This window comes from Lissotriton vulgaris, chromosome 4_1 (genome assembly GCF_964263255.1).
Source record: "Lissotriton vulgaris chromosome 4_1, aLisVul1.2, whole genome shotgun sequence".
Classification (NCBI taxonomy): domain Eukaryota; kingdom Metazoa; phylum Chordata; class Amphibia; order Caudata; family Salamandridae; genus Lissotriton; species Lissotriton vulgaris.
In genome coordinates, this window is record NC_141691.1 from 1,153,871,427 (window position 1) to 1,153,883,958 (window position 12,532).

The following is a 12,532-nucleotide window of genomic DNA, read 5'->3' on the forward strand; positions in this document are numbered from 1 at the left end:
CGTGAAAGGACTCTCCACTCCCAGCTCCTGCACCAACAACATCCCGCCTTCACAAGCCCTGTGCGACACCCTCGCTGCCTTCTTCCCCCGCAGGATCACCGACATCCACAACAGCTTCAAACCCTGGACGCACCCCACGGACCAGTCAGGCTTCCGCAGCAACCACAGCACCGAGACCACCCTCATCGCCGCCACCGATGACATCAGAATCCTACTCGACACCGGCGAGACAGCGGCCCTCATCCTCCTGGACCTCTTTGCCACTTTCGACACCGTCTGCCACCACACACCACGCACACGCCTCTATGACGTAGGAATCCGAGGCAAGGCCCTGGACTGGACCAACTCCTTCCTCACCGACAGAAACCACAGAGTCCTCCTCCCCTCATTCCAATCCGGAACCACCCAAACCATCTGCGGGGTCCCCCTAGGATCCTCCCTCAACCCAACTCTGTTCAAAGTCTACATGGCCCCCCTCGCTCGCATCGGCAGAATACACGACCTCAACATAATCTCCTACGCCGATGACACCCAGCTAATCCTCTCCCTCACCAAGGACCCCCTCACCGCCAAATCCAACCTACACCTGGGCATGAAGGCCGTCGCCGACTGGATGGAGGCAAGCCGACTCAAGCTGAACACAGACAAGACAGAGATCCTTATCCTCGGGCCCAACCCCTCAGGGTGGGACGCCTCATGGTGGCCCGCATCACTGGGAACCCCCCCGGCACCAACCAACCACGCAAGCAAACTAGGGGTGATCCTCGACTCCAAGCTCAGCATGACCAACCAAGTCAACACGGTCTCCTCCTCCTGCTTCAACACCCTCCATATGCTCCGCAAGTTCTACAGATGGATCCCGATGGACACACGGAAAACCTTCACACACGTCCTCGTCAGCAGTTGAACTCGACTGAGGAAACGCCCCTCTAAGTTGGAGCCCCGTCCAAACTCATCAACAGACTCCAAAGAATCCAGAACGCCTTTACACTCCTGGATGTATGTCAGTACAACACGATCTTTTAGATCGCGGTACTTGACAACGCGGGCATTGCAACGCAAGTCATTACAACGACTTGCGTTGGAGGATTTTGGAATATTATCATTTTATATTCCAACACCATCCACGTAACAGTAGGGAAGGTGTTGGAATATAAAATTACAACATTCCTTGTCCAACAGCGCCATACAGCGCAAGTCGTAGTAACGACTTGTGATGTCATGGCATTGTTGTAAAGGCACTGCGGTGTAAACACAGCGTTGTAAACGATATTTACCGCACGCCTGATCCTCAATCTACCACGCCGAGACCACCTCACCCCGCACCTAAGAAACCTGCACTGGCTCCCCGTCGACAAAAGAATCCCATTCAAACTCATGATCCACATACACAAAGCACTCCACAATACCGGCCCTGCCTACCTCAACGACAGACTCTCCTTCTACGTACCCAACAGGAAACTCCGCTCCGCCGACCTGTCCGTGGCCACCGTCCCGCGCATTCACAGAACCACTTCCGGGGGCGAATCCTTCTCCCACCGCGCCGCCAAGTCCTGGAACGCCTTCCCCCTCCTTCTACGTCAGACCACAGACCTCCCGGCCTTCAGAAGACTGCTCAAGACCTGGCTCTTCGACCACTAGCTGCAGCCCCTCCCCCCTCAGTGCCTTGAGACCCTAGCGGGTAAGTAATGCGCTCTACAAATTGTTGATTGATTGATTGATTGATTCAAGTCCCACCTTCTTCTCACACCCACTCTCAAAGATCTTCGTTTGTTTCTCACACTCCTTTTACTATCCTTTTCTCACTCACAATCACGCTCAAACTCAAAGAATATGCACACATTTCCTTGCAATCTTTCACATCCTCTGTTTTCCACAAACCTCACTTAACTGCCTTTTTTACACAGTTGTACTCTCTTTTTAGCTTCCAGCTTCTCACAAGCACTTTCACATTTCCTCTCTTTCCATTACTAAGAAGGATGCACGCAATCAAGGATTGCTGTGTTTTTCCCTCTGTCTCACCATTGCAAATGTTGAATGGCCAGTTTTGACAATTACACTCGTGAAAACTAAACTGTGTTCCATATTCAGACAATATAAATGTAGAAATCCTGCTGATGCGGTCTGATGAGAAAATTCATTGATAAACTGCAGACTTAAATGAGTTCAATGATGATTTCAAGATGAAACATGGATATTTAATTTTGCTAATGTGGCAAAGGGAAGGTTTGGGTTCATATATAAATTGTTGGAGTTTGTTTTGATTCTCTGTTTTTTCACGCATTAAGAAGCAGATGTGACCAAGCAGGTCACTATTTTTTGGTGCAGCCCGACCACAAACTAAAGACCTGATTTAGGTTTCTCAGGTGGGTACTTCATCACAAATGTTAAGGACATCATCTCCAAGTTATTTCAGGTTTCCTAGGCTATAATGCATTTGTAGTAAGGCAAACTGGATATCCATCACATTTGGAATAAAGTACCAATACACCAAATTCTAAATCAGGCCCTAAGTAACTGTGCTCTAGACAGGAATGCATCCTCCACACTCTTTAAAATGGCCTGAATGTGCACCAACCTCAGGCACTGGACAAACCCTCTCCCCTGTGTTGCACCTCTTTAAAATGTTGAGGGCCACAACGTTGTTTTTCAGTTTTATACAGCACGGACTCGATCCGAAGATATTAGAGCGCTTTACATAAACATTAGTTGCATTACAGATGGACGCATTAATTTTCAGGCACAGGGAAATGAAGCGATTTTCCGAGAATAACAGGATGTTTGAGCCTCCAGCCAAGGATCGAACTTGGGGGCCGATTATGATAACGGATAATCCGCATCCTCCGGGACGGCGGAAGCCACCGTCGGCCCGGAGGATGCGGATTATCCGCTGCGGACTGATAAAAGACCCCACGCCAGATTAGGATGGCTGGGGCTTTTTTTTTCTGTCCGCCGCTTTTCCACCGCGGTCGCCTTCCAACCGCAGCGGAAAAGCTCTAACATGGCTGGCGGTGTCTATCAGACACCGCCAGCCATATTAGGATGGCAGTGCTCCTATGCCTTTCCACGGCGGCATTTCCGCTGTGGAAAGGCATGCGGTGTTTTCTTCGGGGGCCAGTTGCGGGCCCCCAGGGGTGAAGGGGGAGTGGGGGGTGCACATGGGGGGTACCTATGGTCCCCCCTGCCTTTGGGTGCACGAAGCGGCAGGCACCATGCAGTGCCTGCAGCTTCGTGCATGCAAAGGTAACCATGATTTTTTTAACATTGCGGCGTGTGCTGCTTCAAGCTGCACCAGCCGCAATGTTAAAAATACAGGATGTGACCGCCAGGGTGGCGGTCACATCCTAATTCGCACGGAGGGACCGCCGCTGCCCCTGCGGACAGTCCCTCCTCCTCTGGGGTGGCGGACGGACGCAGGTCCGTCCGCCATCCTAATAGGCCCCTTGGTTTCCCAGCTTCAAGTTCACCGCCCTAGCCGTTAGGCCACATCCTCTCACCCACCCATACCCCTGGTATGTTTACAGTTTCTCCAGCACTCCATAGCAGCCAAAATGTAACACCCAACTCTAGATTTAACTTAAAATAAGTACATAAATGTGGATGCAGGTTACTGAACTACAGCGTTTAAAAATTTCATATGTAGGACATTTGACGGGCTCAAAAAATAGGCCAAGTGATTATCATGTTAGTTCACCAAACTGATGTTTATACATTTAACTTTTCATTTAACGAGCAAACCATACGTGCAATAATTTTACCTCCTTTTTGTTTCGATATACTGTGTGTTAAATTAGGACAGGCATGATACCTAATATATTACAGCAACAACTTTAGAAGAGGGAGAAACAGAGCAAAGTAAGAAGGAATCTAGACCTCAGCGTACAGTACCATGCAGCTAGGACAATAATCTCACATTCACGACTCTTTTTAAACAGCACTAAGTCACAGCGTATTGCAATAAATCCTGAATCCTTATTTTATCAGCCTCTAAAAGTAGGGAAGCCAACTCATCCTCACTAAAAAGCCACAGACTGTGTACTGAAATTTATCAAGAGGTGTTTGCCTCTTCAAACTAGTTGTGTAGGGCTTGAACCTGTGACTACACACAGATCTTTTAAGCACAGGGGACTTGTCAACCCACTGAGATGCCGTATCCTCTGTTAAGCAAACTGAAAAGCAGACATCAGACAGGCAATGTCAATCTTATCAGACGATTTAGGATTCAGTAATGTGGAGTATTATCATCAGTGATGGCAGAAGCAAGGATTACACAGCGCCCATTGCCACAAGGCTCAAAGCATTGTAAATTAATCAATCAATCAATCAGCATACTTGTAAAGTGCACTACTTACCCGTAAGGGTCCCAAGGCGCTGAGGGGAGGGGGGTTGGGGGGAATCTGCTACTGCTCGAAGAGCCAGGTCTTGAGGAGCCTTCTGAAAGCAAGAAGGTCTTGGGTCTGCTGTATGTGGGTAGGGAGGGTGTTCCAGGTCTTGGCGGCGAGGTAGGAGAAGGATCTGCCATCGAAGGTCATACGTAGGATGCGGGGGACAGCTGCGAGGGCGAGACTGGTGGAGCGAAGCTGGCCGGTGGGGGTGGGGAAGCTGAGTCTGCTGTTCAGGTAGGCTGGCCCGGCGTTGTGGAGTGCTTTGTGAGCGTGGGTGAGGAGCTTGAAGGTTATCCTCTTGTCGACGGGGAGCCAGTGTAGGTCTCTAAGGTGGGGGGTGATGTGGCTGCGGCGGGGGACCTTGGCGATCAGTCTGGTGGAGGCGTTTTGGATGCGTTGTAGTCGTCGTAGGTGTTAGGCTGGGATTCCTGCTTAGAGTGCGTTACCCTAGTCCAGTCTGCTGCTGACGAGGGCCTGTGTCACAGTTATTCTTATTTCGGTGGGGATCCACTTGTAGATCCTGCAGAGCATGCAGAGGGTGTTTTAGCAGGAGGAGGAGACAGCATTGACCTGCCTAGACATGGAGAGGGAGGAGTCGAGGATGAATCCTAGATTGCGTGCATGGTCGGTGGGTGTTGGTGCCGTTCCCAGTGTGGTCGGCCACCAGAAGTTGTACCAGGCTGAAGGTGAGGGTCCGAGGATGAGGACCTCCATCTTGTCCGAGTTCAGACTCAGACGGCTGCTCCTCATCCAGTCGGCGACGGCCTTCATTCCCTCATGGAGGTTGGTTTTGGCGGTGCGTGGGTCCTTGGTGAGGGATAGGATGAGCTGGGTGTTGTCGGCGTAGGAGATTATGTTTAGGCCACTTGTGCGAGGGGGGCCATGTAGACGTTGAACAGCGGCGGGCTGAGGGATGAGCCCTGGGGGACACCGCAGATGATGTTGGTGGCTTCAGATCGGAAGAGTGGGAGGCGGGCGCTCTAGGTTATTCCAGAGAGGAAGGACATGGTCCAGTCAAGAGCCTTCTCTAGGATTCCGGCTTCTAGGAGGCATGTCTTTAGAGTGCGAGGGCAGACCATGTTGAAGGCAGCTGACAGGTCCAGGAGAATGAGGGCTGATGTTTCGCCGTTGTCTAGTTGGTGCCTGATGTCTGTGGCGGCGATGACGCTGTCTCGATGCTGTGGTTTTGTCTGAATCCAGACTGGGTCCAAGATGTTGTTGTCTTCCAGGTGGCTGGCCAGTTGCATGTTGACAATTTTCTTGATGACCTTTGCCGGGAACGGGAGCAGGGAGATGGGCCGGAAGTTCTTAAGGTCCTTGGGGTCCGCTTTGGGCTTCTTCAGGAGGACGTTGATTTCGGCGTGCTTCCAGCTTACCGGGAAAGTCGCTGTTTGGAAGGAGATGTTGATGATCTTCCGTAGTTGGGGTGCGATGGCAGCGTCTGCTTTGTTGAATACTTAGTGTGGGCACGGGTCAGACGGAGATCCTGAGTGGATGGAGTTCATGACCTTGCGTGTCGCGTTGTCGTTGACGTTGGACCAGGAGGTCAGGCGGTTGGCGCTGGTGGTGTTCGCAGGGGGGTGGAGTCTGGCATAGTCGGGTTGGTTGTGGTGTTGAAGCTGTCGTGGATGTCAGCAATCTTGCGGTGGAAGAAGATGGCTAGTGAGTCGCACAGTTCTTGTTAGGGCGAGATGTCGTTGGCGTTGGCGCGGGGGTTGGAGAGTTCCTTTCCAATGCTGAAGAGCTCTATGCTGTCGTGTGCGTTGTTATCCAGGCGTTCTTTGAAGGAGGATCTTTTGGCTAATCTGATGAGGTGGTGGTGTCTGCAAGTGGTGTCCTTGTGGGTTGCGTGGTTGTCCGGTATGCGTTTGTGGAGCCATGTCTTCTCCAGTTTCTGGCATGCGCGTTTGTAGGCCTGGAGCTCGTTGGTAAACCAGGTGGCTTTCTTGTTGGCGTCGCTGTTGGAATGTTTCTTGAGCGGGGCAAGGGTGTTCGCACAGTCATCGAGCCACTGTCTGAAGTTGCGGGCTGCGGCATCTTGGTTGGTGGGGTCGGTGGGTGGGTTCTTGGCAAGGGAGATGATCAACTGGTCTTCCGTGACTTTGCTCCAGCAGAGGTGAGGCAGCTGTTGGGTGCGGCAATGTGTGGTTGGTTTCTTGAAGGTGAAATGGATGCAGCGGTGTTTGGTCCAGTGGAGTTTGGTGGTGTGGTCAAAGGCGATGTGGGAGCCTGTGAAGAAGATGGGGTCAAGCGTGTGGCCGGCAGCGTGGGTGGGAGCGGTGACGAGTTGCCTGAGGCTGAGGTTGGCGAGGTTGGCAATCAGGGTGGCGGAGTTGGCATCGTTGTTGTTCTAGAGGTGGAAGTTCAGGTCCTGGAGGAGAATATAGTCCGTGGAAGCAAGTGCGTGGGTGCTGGCGAGGTCGGCGATGGAGTCGCTGAACTGAGCCCGGGGTCTGGGGGGTCTGTAGATGAGTGTTCCTCTGAGGGTGGTGTTACGGTCCGTGTGGATCCGGAAGTGCAGGTGTTCGGCTGTATTGAGGGTGTCGTCAGCATGGGTGGCGACCTTGAGGGTGGACTTGTGGACTATGGCTATTCCTCCTCCGATTCCGTTGGTGCGGTCCCTGCGGGTGATCTTGTAGCAGTCCGGGATGGCTATGGCGATGTCGGGCACCAAGGAGTCGTTCCACCAGGTCTCAGTCAGGAAGGCCACGTCTGGGGCGGAGTTGTCGAGCAGGTCCCAGAGTTCGGCGGCGTGTTTACGAGCGGAGCGGGTGTTGAGGAGTATGCAGTGGAGGTCGTTGGGTCCAGTCTTTGGAAGTTTGGTGGTTCTGTCGCAGGTGAAGCTGCAGGTGTGGCAGGAGAAGGGTCCGTAGGTCCCTTTCGGGACGGCCTGGAAGCAGAAGTGGTATCGGCTGGTGTTGAGTGCGTGGAGGGTGCTGGCGTCGTAGTGGATTCTGGTGTTGTGGCATTCGCGGGGTCCAGGGGTTCTGGCGCTTAGCGCGGTCCTGGCGTGGACGGGCGCAGATGGGCTTGCCTTAGGCGCGACTTTGGAGCACCAGCGGTGCACCCGCTGCGTGCAGCCTGCTTTTGAGATGGCTTGGGAGGGAGGAGAAGCTGGGAGGCAGGAACTGGGAGGCCAATGGGTGTGCAAGGGGGCGGGCCGCAGGGAAGCAGCGGCGGGAAGGGCCGGGACGGGAGCGGAGGGAGGCAGGGGGAACTGGCGCACAGGCAGGGGGGAGGCGAGAAAAAACAACCTGAAGAACATGGAGGCAGCAAGGGCAATCAGGTGACAAGCAGCGGCGTGGGGGCGACCTGCCTGCAACAGTTTTATTATGACATAAGTGGAAATGTTCAACTCCTTGCAGGTGGGTGAGAGAGATGACCTCCATAATGAATGTACTTTTTCGATGTATCTAATTATAGATAATGTATGCAACTATGAGTTTTGTACCGCGCCATTCATGTAGCACAAGAACCTTTCCACCATCTCCTTATGCTTTGTCATGGAGGAAATACAGAAATCATGTCTGACAGTGGGGCTATGATAAAGAAGGCTGAAGTAGGTCACAATCAATAACTGCAAGGGGAGGTTCCCTGACAATTATAACAGAGGTGACATATTTTATGAGAAAAGTCCAGGACGAAATCAGGGCCTGATTCACGGGGATAATTTCCAAGTTAGGGCTGACCTACACCGTTTAGGATAAGTGACTTACGATTTCGCAACTTAAGCTATATCCACAAATAGTTAAAAATAGTGTCAATCAGAGAATTATCTATACGTAAAGGAAGGTTCATGTGTCTGACTGGGGCACTCTTATATTTCATTTACGGGTGCCCCCAGTGGTATTTTAGCTGGAGTGGCTATGGAAATCTCAGGGAAATGTGGTCCAGGCCAATACAGGTAACGCATGTTTTTCACAAGCATGCTTAAGTGCATTTCCCACATTTACCTGCTCACTTATGTTACAAATGGAAGTACCAGACGTAACTGCTGCACAAACAGTGACAAGGAACACCAAAAATTTTCAGAGTGAGGTGGAGAACAAAGAGAATGTAAGGTAAACTCTTTTAAGTGAGAGGGGATTTCTGCAGTTCTCTTTTAAAATGTGTACATTTTGCAACCCCTAAAGAAGTGGAAGTTTATTTTTGTGAGTTTTTATGATTAAAACTGTTTTGTACGACAGTCATTATATTTGATAGGAAAAGAAAAGATACACTAAGAACAGATGTTGGTGTAACATAGGAGAGTTGTAAGGTTTGGCTGCTTTGGTAAATGAAGCACTGAGATTCCATGTCAATGTGGTGTAGGCACTCCTTCCCCCCAACATTCGTATTATAAACAGAACAAAATGAGGGTCTTTAAGATAATTGGCCAACTACATAGTAGAACTGAAAAGTAGGTTATCATAAGGATAAAAAGCCCGAGCTCAAGTCTTAAGCCTTAAAGTTCAAGCCCTAAAATGGTATACATCCTAAAGAGACGCCAGAGGATTTTTTCTATCTGCAGCATAAAGCACCTGTAGGGGTTTTAAGCTGAAAAAAATAATTTGACGTTTCCTTATGAAAATATTAATATAAATATTGTGTTAGGAGAAACATTGCCCCTCATGTCCCCTGAAGAAAAATGGGCACCATTTTGATTACTTCATTTCTTCCATCAACAGACTGGAAAACGTGTTGATCCTTTGGGTTTTAACCGGAAGTTGGAGAGGAGGTGAAGAGAAAGAGAAGAATTCAGCACCTGGAGACCTGTGTTTGAATCATGGCTTTCAACCATAGCCTAATTATCAAAAATGGAAAACATGCTGAAATCCACCTGGTAGGATTGGGGTGCATAAAACAATTGTACATTTCTGAAAATAACAAAAATAAATGTGTCTCGTCTCTCTTATCTTGTTCGAAATATGTCAAGGTGATTCCTTTCTAGCATGCTTGACTGAATTATTTTAATGCTGTATGAGAGTAACAAGGAGACTCAGAAATTGGGGGGGGGGGGGGAGGATTAAGACTTGTACTCTTGTAGTTTCCCCACCAGTGCTGTAAGAAGCAGCTCTTCGATCTTTCTCTTGAAGCATTACAATTAAAAACATTTTGATAATTGTGTTATACAAGACTAGTTTAACCACTAACCAAAATAAGCACGGGCTTAGGGCATCAAGGAAAGGGGTTAGCACAGAAATTTCCTTTTTTTTTTTTTTTTATTTATTTTATTTATTTTATTTTTTTTTTTTCTCCCATTTTTTCCGTAAGTTACATTACAATATATACAGTACAGAATTTTCTCACAATTATACAGTCATATATATTATCATACAATCAGAGCCAGGAAAGTAAAACGAAATTTAAAGAAATAAAACAGAATAAAACGTAACCTAACGTAATCCTAGAGAAAGAATAATTCATGTCTTGCTATTCTTCCACTCTTCTATAGGGCGCCATATCTTCCCCCCCAATATTCTTGCCCTTTTGCCTTTCCTATCATAAATGGCTTTCTCCAAATTATATATATGCAGTAACCTTGCCATCCAAATATGAAATAATGGTGCAGATTTATCTTTCCAGGCTTTCGCAATAATTAGTCTGTAAACTGCTGTGGCCAAAAATACAAATTCGGGATAGTTATTGTTATCGCCTATACTAATTCCTAATATTATCAGCTTGTCTGTAAGTTTCACCTTTAGTCTTAAAGATTTCTCAAGAAACTCCTCTATTGCCATTTTTAGGGTGCATAACTGAGGGCACTGACAGAACATGTGCGTAATATTAGCATTTGATGAGTCGCAACGTGGACAAGTTATACCAGTGTTACCCCCCCATTGTGCTATTCTAGCTGGTGTAGGGTATAGCGAAAAGATGGTCTTATAATGTTGTGTTTGCAATGTAGCAGAACAAAGTATGGTTCTTCCAAAGTCTAAGGAGGCTTGCAAAGATTCCGGGTGAGCCCCAACTTGCTCAACCCATTTATTACTAAATTTCTCCCTGTCATCGATTTTATACTCCTGTAGTTCTATATACAATTGTCTGATTGAACCCCTTATACCACTCCCTAAATATTCCATAATCCTACAACCTGACATACCTGCTAGCCCCCCCTTTTTTGGGTGGAAGTAACTTCTTATTTGTAGATATTTAAAGAAGTTATTTCCGGATATTTTAAATCTATGTTGGATATCTTGGAATAATAAAAACGCCCCTTCCCCATCCATCAAATCTCCTAATTTCTTAACCCCTTTATCATTCCAATCTTTCATTGTGTTATCCCAAAAAATTTCTGTTGGCAAATCGGCATTTAGGTATAGCCTCAGGTATCTATTAAATCTTCCTAACCCTACTCTCTTCATAATAACCCTCCAAATTTTATATACTGCCTCCAAGGTCTTAAATCTAGTATGTTTGAAGTAGGTAAACTCTACTGTATTAACCAGGGCATTCTCAGCCCTTTCCCCTAGTAACGCTTTATAAGCATTCTCTATACATATCCCTTCCTCGTGAGAAGAACCACCACCTAATAGCGCCTTAGAGTACTGCAGTACTGCTTCCCAATAATAAAATCTGAAATCTGGTGCCCCCCAACCTCCCTTTTCCCGTGGTAGTGTCAAAAATCTGTATGCTCTTCGTGTCTTCCCTTGTGCCCATATTAACCCGTTCAGTGTTGCTTCAATTTTATTAAACCATATCCCATCAAACAATAAAGGGATCGCCCTAAAAAGGTATAAGAATTTGGGGAAAGTGACCATTTTAATAAAATTAATACGCCCCATTAAGGTCAAATGTAAATTATTGACCCTCTCCAAATTTCTCCTAACTTTCCCTAATAATGGCCCCATATTTATTTCCACCAGTTTCCCTAAATCGGCCGTCACCTTAACACCCAAGTATGTTGCTTCCTGAACTACTCTAATATCACTAAAGGTGGAGTAATTATTCTGCACTATCTGTGTTTTCCCTCTATTTATTGAGTATCCTGAGAACATACCAAATTTCCTTGCCTCGTATTCAATTTCGGTCAGTGCTTGCGCTGGCTCTGGCGTGACAATCGCTACATCATCTGCATAGGCAAATAAATTATAATCTTTCCCGTGCAATGTGACAGGTCTGATCCTACCATTCGCTGTTAACCTTCTCAGATAGGGGTCCAAGTAGATGGCAAACAACAACGGGGAAGCTGGGCACCCCTGTCTTGTCCCCCTCCCGATCTGTACCGTTTTTGAAAAGGATTTGTTTATTCTTATCCTGGCTGTAGGAAGTCTGTATAGAGCCTGGATTGCAGCCATAAATCCTTTCCCTATTCCTGCCCACTCCATCGCTTTCCATAGGTAGGCCCAGGAAACCCTGTCGAAGGCCTTCTCGGCGTCTAGAAAGATTGCTGCGACAGGGTTTCCCAGGGCCTCTGCTGCATCCAGGACAGTGATCATTTGCCTGGTATGTTGGGTAGTCCCTTTACCAGGTATGAACCCATGTTGTTCCGGGGACACCATTTTCTCAATGATCTTGCTCAATCTATTAGCAAGGGCCTTGGCGTATATCTTCACATCGGCATTGAGTAAAGTGATTGGTCTATATGACCCTGGTTCTGTTGGTGGTTTGTCCTTTTTTAATATCACGATAATGTCTGCACCAGACCATGACTTTGGGACAATCCTACCTCCCTGTGCCAAACAACATATCGCCCACAAATCTATACCTATGACGTCCCAGAAAGTTTTATAAAACTCAACAGGTATCTGATCCTGTCCTGCTGCTTTGCCTGCTGGAAGAACAGAAACTGCATCCCCTATCTCCTGGAAAGTAAACACCTCATCTAATTTGTCCCTCTCCTCTATACTAAATTCTGTCTGTGGTCTTGGTGTTAAATAGCCCATACTTTCTTCCTCAAGCTCACTCGTAGTTACGTCTTTCTCGTATAAAACCTCATAGTACCTCCTGAATACCTCCTGTACCTCCTCTATCTTATTCACGATTGCCCCAGTGCTATCCCTAACCTCTTTTATCTCCCCTGCTGCCAGCGTTTGTCTTGTTCTTATTGCCAGGAGGTGTCCGACCCTTTCATTAAATTCATAACACTGCTCTTTTTTTGCTAGGTAATTCCTAGCTAGCTTCTGCGCTAACGAGACACCTGTTTCTGCTTTTTGAGTTTCCAATTC